Genomic DNA, 12,465 nt, shown 5'->3' on the forward strand with positions numbered 1-12,465 from the left:
GAAAAGCTGTGAGACCTATGCAGGCCATAGGACTTGAATTCAGAAGGATGTACTGAAGAATTAGAGAGGATGCATTGCCAAAATAAGATGCACTTGGTCATTAAACAAATGGAATGTGTATCACTAGGGACAAATCCGAAGGATAGCACTTGGGAATAACTGACTGAACAAATATAAGATGGGGATGAATGGACAGCAGTTCTAGAAATGGGATCAGAGATGACAATGGGTCAGAGAAGAACATGTGCCAGCAATGTCACAAGGTTGCAAGAAAAGTAAATATCATCCTCAGAGAGGGTCAGTAGAAGGACTTTGTTCAGATGGAGTTCTATCTTCAGTCTGAAGCATTATTTCCAGGTATGCCAGGAATCAAATGGTGAGAGAACAGAAGAAAACAGGGAGAGCTCCCTGAGCCTGGGAAACATTGAAAGGACCAGGCTCTTTACCAGCTACCCATGAGAAGACTGTGGGGACACATGATAAAGGTCTTCAGATGTGTAAAAGGTGACTGCAGAGAGAGCAGACAGTAGTGGACTTAAATTACAACAAAGGGAGAACCAGACTAATCTCTGCCAAGAATGATTTAGTCATCCATGTCCTGGGAACAGAGAATGAACTAGATGTCTTTTAAGAGCTACTTTGTTTTCTATGACTCCTTTAATGCAACCTTCAACAAAGCCTTTTAATTGCTCCAGAAGTAAAAATACAAACATTTCTGCACATTTGGAACCTTCTTTTTCAGTGTTGTTTAAGTGTTCTTTTTCAGTTGTTGTTTAAGTCAACCTAATACCCTCCAACTGAAAATTACTACCTCTAAATTTAAAAAAAAAAGGGAAACATGTCTACACCTACTGTGAGAAAAGGTAGAAAATAGAAATATGACTTCTTAGGAAGAATAATATTTTTCTAAATTTTCTTTAAAAACTTTAGAAAAAATGAAGAGAGGAAACAGTAACAAGATGACTGTTCACAGCATTCATCACTGTTAATGCCTAACAGCTGTATATGAACACTACAGTAAAGACCTATAAGAATTTGCTTCAAGACAAAATGAATCCACAAATCTTAGCAAAAATAACTATTTCTTCCACAGACAAAATATTTTAGGATAAAGTATTTACCACATTCTTCAAAGTAACATTTTCTTCCCTCTGAACAGTGTTAGAACAAATTATTATAACTATTTTACTACCTCCCACCAAAGGAAGGAGACTGAATCCTTAGGCTTCCAATTAACCAGAACCTGCTCTTTGGACTTCAGACTTGGTGTTCCCTTTTTTTTTTTTTTTTTCTTAATTTTAATTCATCTAGATAAAATTCTAACAAGGGTTTTAACTTAAAATTAAGTTTATTTTATGTCTTTACATGGAAAAATATTTCCTGGTATTGTCAAAGTTATCAGAAGAAAAGAAGTTAAAGCCTTGTGTCAAACACTTCTCCTGTACAGAAAGAACATCTCTGTCACTGATTTCATTCACAAGTGCCCATGCACAGGAAAGAGTAACCAGATTTTTAATTCAGAGGAAGGATTGCACAGATAGTTTGGAATAAAATCTGTGATCAGCTACAGGCAATAAGTCTATTAGCAGAAAATATGCCTCAGTATGGCCTCTACCTTGCACCACTTGTATGGTAGCACTCAATGTTAATGAAGATCTGCACCCCATTTACACAGCTCTTATCTTGTGAGAGAACCACCCCTGAAGAGTATGTCATGCTTTGCAACTGAGAAGGACAAAGTTTACAATATGAGTTTGATAAACATTCAAGCTGGGCTATAAAACAAAAGTCTGTAAGACACACAGTGGAAAATACATTTGAGAGTCAGGTGGAAAGATAGAAGGAAAGAAAGGAAGGGAAGGGAAGGAAGGACCACCAAAATGGAGGTAATGGAGTTAGAATTTAAGATTTAGCATATGCAGGAAAAAAAAAAAAGAAAAAGACCAAGCTCAATTGGTTGACCAAGCTCCTGTGTAACTTGAAGCACATAAATAAATTTTAAATTTCACTGTAACTATTTACTACATCTGAAATATAGAACATCTCCTTCAATAACATACTAACATAAAGACCAGAAGCAGTACAGTAAGACCAAAAGTTAGTTATTTAATACTTAATTTCCATTGGAAATAGGAGATTTATAAATTGAGAAAGACAAGAATATCACTTACTGTCCACATATTTTTTTATTTATAGGCCAGGAGAACAGTGAAATACTACACTTAAGAATGCATATATCGTTATGAAAGCCTATGTCAGCCCATCTCAGGAAACTATTTGCCTGTATATTTAGACACAGTATTAACACTATCTGATCATAGAAATTAATGAAAATTATGGAAGAAAATAGTTTAAAATGTGAGAGTTCTTACCCTCTATCTTTTAAACTTGCTTGGCATAAGCAAAACTTGTTCACTTGTCAGAAGAAAATGAAGAGTCTTGTTAGTCTTCACTGTCTTGCAGCTTCAGTAGTTTTAAAGAAGGTGATATTTGTATTTGAGAATTTAAACAGAAAGATAAGTTTAGAACGTTTTACCCAGCACTGGGCATGAACTTGGGCCCTGATCCTCATATCTGTCTGCCTGTGAGGAACCTGCTGGCTCCACAGATTGTCAGGACATACATGCCCCACTGAATGAAGTCAAACCATAAAAAAAGGAAAGCAGATCCCATCATCCTTTGTGTCTTCTCCTCTTCCCATCATTTGCAGCCCTGCACACACTGTGTGTCTCAACTCAGCCCAGCTGCAAGAACAGCTACCACTAACCAGATGTTTGTGATCACAAATTTAGTGAAAGATACTCTGCCCAGAGCTGACACTGATGAAAGTCATGTGAACTTTCTTTATGCATTTCATGCAAAACAGCTTGTGTTGTTTAAAATTACCCTGGAAAGCTATTGACTTTGTACTGAAGCAAATGAGGAAACTTCCCTGCCAGTTTGGCTGGGGGAGCAGTAACACCCCAGTGCAGCACAACCTTTCCACAGCAAGTTTCTTATCATGACATTAATGTGTGTTTGGAACCTGAGACCTTGCTTGGCTCAGAAGGATTACAGCTTCAAAGAGAGTGGCTAGGAAGAACTGACTGAAAGAAATCCAACTGCCTGCCCACTCAGATTTACACTACCAATTATATTATCTGTTCAGCATTCCTGTGTGCCTAGCTTCCACATGATTATCCACAGATAGATAAAAGGCTAAATTAGTCATACAAGTTCTGATAAAGTTTAAAAGAATCACAGATTGGTTACTGCAGCTGCATGCATTTTATAGGCACATGAAAACAAGAATATTTGTATCTTCCACCACTGGAGTATTTTTTAATAATTATATGGTCTAATACAGCAATGATCATCTACATATGATAGTGTTTATTTATCTATTTGTGTGTACATAACCATGAAACCTGATAAGACAATATTTTAAAGTTCTTCAACCCTATGTGCTTTAAAGATTCATTCAATGGATTAACAGTACGATGCAAACACTTTTTTAAAAAAAAAAACATTTTTTTTAAAAAAGTGTTTGCATTGTACAGTTAATCCATTGAATGAATCTTTAATTCATTCAATAATAAGGGGAAAAAAATTGAAATAACATTTTACAATAAATTTACTGGCATATCTTTCACTCTATAAACTAATGTAACACCTTACTATTCTTCAATACTTTTAGCTTGTGGATTTATGATTGTTTGGAAAGATGAACAGCTACACTTTATTATGCAAAGTCTGTTTCCTCAGTGCTGGGGTTTACAAGCTCACATAGAAACCTATTAATTGAGGCATGCATTTAAAAATAGATCAACATAATCTACTACCATATCATCTTCATCATAAGCAGCTCGAGCTTCAGACTTTTTTTTTTTTTTTCAAATGTAGCGCTGAGCAAGAAAATATTTTGTTTACCTGCAAAAGCTTGTAGTGACTCCCCACAGAGAGAGTCACACACCTTTCTCTTATTAACTGCAGGGTTTGGGGCCAAATCCTTGGTGAAGGTCTTTGACAGTGAGCAACATATTACTATATAAATACAAAATGCTTACAGAAGTAAAAGGTATCATGAAGTGCTATAAAATTTTGAAAAAAAACCATTTATTTCTGCATGTACTGAAAACTGTAATGAAAGATACAGCCACATAGCATGAAGCTGTACCATCTGTCTAGGAGTGAAAAATATTCATATTTCATGAAGATCAGAAGCTGGGTCTGAGGCTATGCTTTTGTCAAGATGGTCAATGAAGTTAGGCACTATCAAGAAACAAGACAGGTACATTTTGCCACAAGGGAGGATGAGCTAGAAGCTTACGGGAACCCCAAGACAGGCAGACAGAGACCACCAGTACCCCCAGCACCAGGACAGCCCCTCACCCTGGCAGGGCCAGGGTGATGGCAGGGTCACAGTTCACCAACAGACCCAGACACAGGTATTGAACTCGGTCCATGGTCCACCCAGGAGGTGCAGCTAGGTGTTCTGCAGAAGAGCACCAGGGCCAAGGCTGACTGTCACGTGAGTTCAAGGTCCAGTCAGGAAACAGGGCTGGATGCTAGGCTGTCTATAGTGCGGTTCAAGGGCCCGCCAGGAAGGCAGCCAGCAAAATCCGCACTGCAAGAGGGAGTGGACACAGATCCATGTACACACCAATGATGGGACGTCCAGGCATGAGCTTAAACAGGCAGGGTGTGGGTAGGAGCCCCAAGGAAGCTGGGCAGGGCAGCTAGAGCCTATAGAAAACACAGATTTCACCACTCGTTTACCTACAGAGGGAGGTTTCTAGAGAAGCCAACTCTCAAGCAAAGGGCCAATATCTGACTCTGGTACTAGCTCATGGCCAGCCAGCACCCAGGTCCTACCTGCCCTGTGCTTCTTCCTCCTGTGCCTTGGAGGGATTTTGCTACAACAGCAAAGGACTGGCAGGACAAGGGGTGTGCAGAGGTATGGCCCATTCTGTGTGGTTCTTAAGGACCATTGGGAATAATGAGCCCAAATGGGATTTGTGGCAGTCACAGGTAGTCTCACACTCAATGGTCCTTCAGCTTTTGGGAAGATGGTGTACAGTCATCTTGCACCAGTGACTGGCAACAAGATTATTCACCTGCAGGAGAGAACTCAGCCTAGGGTGTACTGCAGCAAGGGTCCATGACAAAGATTATTCACCTGCAGGAGAGAGCTCAGCCTAGGGCATACTGCAGCAATGGTGCATGACAGAATCTCAACGGAAATTTAGTAAACAAATTATCTGGTCTAACCTCTCTGTGACTCCTAATAAACCTTCCTCCACTCTTTCCTCACTGTTTTTTTTTTTTTTTGTCAAGCCTTCCTATAGGTTCATTTCAAAACTTTTCATAAAATCAAAAACAACAGAGCAGTTTTTCTGTATCACTAAGGCTTGGCAATGTGCCAATCTCATCTGAGGACTAATGGTCCTGGACCTGATGCAGAATGAAAGTGAAGCAGCAAAGAACAACAGAACAAAACATTACTTGCCTACATGTAAAAGAACCAGACAGAGAGGGGTGGAAAAGCAACACTGTCAGTTCTGTTAAATTTTCTACATGTTTGTCTGATTTTTATACATAGGTGACTTATTTCAAACATTGGTCAGTTATTCTCTCTACAGTGATATTGTCCTATAAATCTGTGAGAAGAAAAAATTCCAAATTTTAATACTTTCTGAGATAATTTTGGTCACCAAGTTTCTATTTGACCACAAACGGTATTTGTTACATATAATTCCAATAATATTAAAATAAAGAATGTAAAGTTTGGGAGAAAAGTATAAATGATGGTTATGTCTAGTACACTGATAAAATAATTAACCTACATTTCTTTCATCCTGTAGCACTTTTTTAATGTTATCTCAACAATTTGGTTTCTCTTTGAGACTTTTCCATTTCAGACTGTTACCAGAAAATCATATCAAATTAGATCATGACCTTAAGGAATTCTGTAAACCAACATGACATTAAAAATAACTTGCAATCAGAACAGAAATGAAAAAATTGTACATCATAACAGCATTCATTAGCCACAATTGACTCCACAGTTCCACTAAAACCATGTTTCCCTTTTTAAATATATTACCTATTTTGACATTAAGTAGTACATCTACTTAAAAATATTTAACCATATGGTATTTTGAATTTTGTTAAATTTCTAATGAAGGGATACCATTATTTTCTATAGCTTCCTTATTCATTAACAGAAGCCAGTATCACCTCCTTAAGCTTGTCTGCATGTGCTTACCTGTGCAAGTCTGTATGTGGAATAAAAAGCAGACTCCATGATCTAGATTTTCTATGTTTCTTAATTTGATGTTGTGTCAGTTATTTGTTGTTCCACATACATGCTTATCTTGAGTTGAACTAAAAACCCCCATTGTTATGTATTCTATACATGCCAGTTCTTTATAGAACCATCTGTATTTTTAAATTCCTCAGATAGTTTGCACAATTTATAGTTACTTTATGATGTCATACCACAAGGAATGTGTAATGTCTCTTAGTATGGCGTGTCAAAATCCTATGTCAAATTCCAGGGACATTATTTCAACATCCTCCATTACAAATATAGCAACATGAAATCCATCAAATCTAATTGTGCAAAAACTGTAGTACATGCACAAACTCATGCATCCAAGGACTATTTGACAATTCAGATGACTAAGTTTCCCACACAGGGAAGTCTCTGTATCATGGCAACTGAGGTACCGATGGGCTACAAGAAAATCCAAATGACCTGAATCATATCATAATCTGTTTGCAATCCAAAGAAGGCCATCAGAAGAATGATGTAATAAGCACTTCCACAGCAGCAACCAAATAAGTGCAGTCACTCTTTCCCTGCTGAATGCCAAGACAAAACTTTCCATGGAACACCACAGGAGTACAATAAACCTCAAAAAAAAAAGTGCATTACATGCCAAATGACAGTAAAATTGGTATTGGTTAAAGGTAGATTTCTATCTCTGTTAAACGATTATACCTATATATTTAACACAAAAAGCAAATGAATAGCTAAATAAAATGTGAAGAGCTGTGCTGTTTATGGAATAATTCTGTTCTAACAGCAACATAAATGAACTACTTAAAGGATTTTAAAGGAAGTAATAACTGCAGATATTTCTGCAAATGTAGAGTGTATTCTCCTTGTCCTACCCCAAGCATGTACTTAAACATTCAAGGAAAAGCCAACTTAAAACATCATATACTAAGGGGAAATAAATGTATTGAACATATTTATGGTTCCTTCCTACATTTTTAAAAAGGAAGACAATATTTACAGCTCCTTGTAATTTATTTTGGACTCACAAACTATTCAACGCATTTTATGTATTGGTATTATAAATTGTAGATTATTTAGGTTTAGACTTAATTACTCTAGTTATGTACGTATCTTTCCAAACTCAGCAAACATTGCCAACAGAGAGCTCCATGTCTCTCTCAGATCTATTACTACTCATATATTCAGACAAAATTTCCTCCGAATAACTGCACTGCAAAACTGCTAGTTCAGCACATTGAAATGAATACTAGTATATTGCTTTCTTTAATAGCGAATCATCACTGCCAGTAAATAATTTAATGTGGATAGATCTTGATTTGCCCTACATGGCTGTCTAAACACATTTCCATTCAGCTGCTCACAGCATTTTCAATGAGGTCCCTTATAATGCTGTGTCATACTTTCATTTCCTAAGGAAGGGGCGTTACGCTGCTCGCCTGATACACAGGCGAGGAAGTCTACCAGTTCTTGGTAGAAACGGGGCTGTCAGTCATTCAGTGAAAGGGTGACTCAGCAGCTCCTTAGTCTGTAAAAGTACTCTGCACATAGGAGATAAACAGGAGGGGGATGTCTCTCCCAGCACATAAATCCTCTGGTATGTATATAAACAAAAATGCCCTTACCACCATACAGAATTTATGTAATAATTTTGTTCACTAATTTATTTCAAATTTTCTCTTCGTATACAAGAAAGATTAGGTTATTTAACCATTCCTAATTTTTGCCAGGAATTGATCCATGAAGATTTCTTAAATTAAATTAAAGGTGTTCATTTTCTTTACCAGAAAACTGTACACATTAAGGTAGGACACTGACTTTTCTTCCCACAAGAAATGGGTTTATAAATTTGAGTCATATTTATTCACAGCTAAAAAGAATCTTTCAAAATTAAAAATTAAATGGCTACAAATTTTCTACACATGGACACCAGCCCACTTAGAATACTCAGACCTACAGCAAACAGTCTAAAAACGTGAGGGAGAAGTCCTTCCTCAGAACATGCAGAAGAAAACACGTCAACATTAATACAGCGCAACTGCAAAAAAAGTCAAGGTAAAAGCTGCTTGCTGCCATTTTATGAAGGACTCCAGATCTAAATTTCATTCTCTAACAAAGGAAAAAGTACCTATAACATCTTGAACAATCTTCATTTTCTCTATGACAGGAATCCAAAGGAACTGAAGTTTCTCTCAGATTGACTACGACTCTTTGACTTCAAGAAAGGCAACCAGACAATGTTGTATAAAGGTGTATAAAACCCAATTCTTACTTTGCAAAACATCTCAAATGAACTGATCAGGAAGAAGTCTGGGGAAAAAAATTAACAAATGGAAGAACTGTTAGTAAATGCCTAGGTAAGATTTGTCACTCCTTATGATAAACACCAAACATGGGCTCAAAAGTGATTCAACAATTTCATGTAGATGAGTACCCGGAACTATGAAATACAAACACATGGATACAACCTTTGCTTCAGTAAATCCCAAATCCTAAACATCAGATTGCTCAAACATTGAACTGCATGGTCCTACCCTCTTTCACCTTCGGCACAGAAAAATCCTCTACTGGCCCCTGTCAGACACAAAGTGTCAGTTTTTAGGGATCTATTGTGATATTGTAAATAATGATTCTTGTGCTTTATGCACTGGAGATACAAACCAGAATTTTGAGTTCAGTAGGTAATGGTTGTCTATCACAAAGCATGATCCAGTCCTCAAGATGTTTAGGAATAGCAGCAATTTTACCAATACAAGACTAATTGTTGTATTGCACTAAATAGTTTATTTAGTTGTTGTTTTGCACTGGGTTATTAGAGATTTGCACAGAGTAGTTTTATAACTAATGAATACTCGTGCGCACACACATGAATTTACAGAATAGAGATCCAGTTGTAATATGCTTTTATTGCTACCTGTTTTCATGGTATTTTTGACAAGAAATACAAAGTGAGGAGCTGATTTTCTTGGTTCACTGGGACTTTGTTATCCATCAAAATACAGTGCTTTTTGAACTCCTGCCCTAACTGGCCTTTTTCTTTGCTATATATCAGTGCATACACAATTATCCTGTCCGGTAAAGCACAGAAACCTCTTCATAACTACACAGTCGTTCCAGATTTATTCCCTTCTGCATACACCTCTTGCATAGCAACCTGCCCAGATAACTTCATCTAATTTCTTGAACTTACCCTTTTTTTAAAGGAGCCACAAAAATGCAAGTGACCCTCCAAGGACGTGAAGCATTACTTGGTTGACAAACAACGTCCTCCAAGATCTACTGACACAAAAAGTGATACTGATGCACAGACTGCTGTAGTAATGGCAAAAACATCTCTGGGAATCCAAAAGAATATTTAAATTATACTCTCTGCCACCAGCAAATGGTAAAAGAACAAAAATAGTAGCTCTTATTCCCATAAGAATCTAAACAAAAATATGTGGAATAGCTTATACAAAATGACAAGAGTTTCAGTTAATTACCAAACACCATTTCCAAAGCTTTTCTAGATTTGTATTACACAAAACAAAAACAAAATAAAATAAAAACAATATAAAACAAAAGCAAAAACAAAAACAAAACACCATAACCTTAAAACTTATGTAAACTTCACACAGGAAAAAACCATCAGTTTGCTGAGTGGAAAACATGAATCAAGATTAACAGAGAAACACTATTTTTAAAACTCCTAAAAATGTTACAGAGTTAAAAATATTAAGTAATAACTATTTTTATAGCATCTGGCAATGTCCATTTAAGGCTGACAATTTCTTGGAGATGATTAGTACAACATATCACATGCAACTCTCACTGTTTGGAGTTTATTGCAGTACAACAACATAATCTGATGGTTTTAAAGCTCTGAATTGATCCCTGTTTTTGGCTTAAATCCAAGTTATAATTATAGAAAATGTACTAATTTTTTTGAAAGAATACTGCTGCTTATATTTTAACATAGTGATTTTGTTGTTTTCATATTGCAAAACTGAAACTAGACTTGAATAAACACAGAGGGAAAAAATTAAGGCTTCAACCAAGTTTAATATGGAACTCCAACGCACCATCACAAAGCCCAAGAGGCAGGATATGCAATCCTGCATTCCTTATGCACTCGTAATACCTCTTGGCTTCAGTGGAAGTTTTGTTTAAGAAAGCATACAATCAGAACCTATAATTTCATTAATTGCATGCCACAGGCAGTCCATGTGAGGTAAGAATCATGAACCAAACTGGTTGGAAGGAAGGAGGAACCCATTAGCCCCGCCTGCATCTTTGTGGACCACTGAGTCTATGCAGCAAAACCATGAATCCTTGTTTTCCCTACCCACCCATACTTCCAGCTCTTCCTCGTGACAGACTGCATCTGTCATGTAGACAGTAGTGCAGACGTTTCATTCAGGACACAGCTCAGCTCTCAGGTCTCTGTTACTGCTCTCCATTACCATCCTTCCCCAGACTCTTAGCAGTACTGAGGGTTTCACCCGATGCAGATCTCTACTCTGTTGGGATTTTTATATTATTCATACTAGGCACAGACACAATGAATGCTATGTAGCTATTAGTACAGAGTGCTTTGACATATTACATATTTCATTAGACATCCTTTGGGCAATTTAGGAAGCATCATCTAAAAACCCTGTGAACGGGCTTGACTTTTACAGTATTACTGTACACATAACTTTTCCATGCATATCATAAACATAATTGACTCTACTGGATGTGTGCTACAGATAGTTTTATGGTATCTCTCAAGATTTACTTGTAAGTAGGAAGAAATAGCATAGAAAAAACCTCCCATATTATAAAGGCCTTTAATTTGCTAAAACATGAGAAAGAAAAAAAAAAAAAAACGCACTTGAAAGGTAGTTCTTTTTCTAAATATAAAAACAATCAAATTTTAAAGGAAACCATTCACAAGATGAAGAATTACAGGTGATGTTACAGTGAGGTGTCAATCTACAGATAGCTCTCCACTGCAAACTGACATTTAGAAGCACACAGCAGATAATTCTTCAGCTACAAAACCCCCATTACCTCCCCGTATAATAAATTGAACACTCTAGTTAATTTCTACCTGTGTCACTGAACACAATTCAATTTTTACAACACCTTACTAACAACGAACTTACAGTTTCTTTTACAACAGCCTTAAAATAAGCATAAAGCAGGAAAGGAATCTCCGGACTAAAAGAAAAAAGTTTATTCTTAATTATCCTAAATGCTCAAAGTTTGTAAGGAACCTCCCAGCGTGTAAATGCACACAAAAGAACAAAATAAAAAGCAAACAAATGGAAGGTATAAAAATGAGGGTGAGTTAGGGATAAGGAGGATGAAAAAACAAAGGAAAGGGGGGGAAAGAACAAAAAAACACTTTAAAAAAGAGAGAAAGAAAAGCATGACAATGAAAACAAATGAATCGTTGAAACTATGGTGGGAGGAACTGATGAATATTAACTTTTATTATTCTGATTACAAAATACATTTCAAAATTGGATGAAACACATTCTATGTATGTTTTGCCAAGGACATTCTTGGCAATTACAAAGTCAGGAAAATTATAATTCAATCAGTGAGGCATTACTTAAAACCACTTGAAAAAAGCAGATCATTTGAACCAGCAAACAGACTGCATGGGTAAAATTTTAAAGACTCAATATTTTGGAGCAGTGCAGATTGCACTCACATGTTGCAGAGTTCCAATAATGGGGCCATTAGAAATGCAGCATTTTTTCTTCCTGGGTGCATTTTACCAATCTTTCTTCTCATAAATGAGCAACAAAGCCTCATCATCGTTTTCCATATAAAATGAGGACAGTTGTAGAAAAAAAAATCAAGCACTTGTAGAATAAAACTTTTATTTTGCTAAAAAATACGGTTTAAACCTCTTTAAAAGCTCTACTGTCCACGATAACCAGATCACATCTATAAAGATGGTTGCTGTATTTATCAGGCGCATGTGGGACACTTTACCATGCACCGAATCTGTGTGCTTGCCTTGAAATGGATGATACACTCCTAAAAACGTTACGAATACGTCACTACGTCTGTTGCTACACTGGCAAACCCACAACAAACAGGTCACCTTGACCTCTGTTATGTACACTGTAATTTCACAGAACTGCTGACACCCGAAGAATGGGATTGACTGAAAAAGGCACCAGGCATTCAGCATTCCCATTGGA

The sequence above is a fragment of the Haemorhous mexicanus genome, chromosome 5, assembly GCF_027477595.1.
Source record: "Haemorhous mexicanus isolate bHaeMex1 chromosome 5, bHaeMex1.pri, whole genome shotgun sequence".
In the NCBI taxonomy this organism is placed as follows: domain Eukaryota; kingdom Metazoa; phylum Chordata; class Aves; order Passeriformes; family Fringillidae; genus Haemorhous; species Haemorhous mexicanus.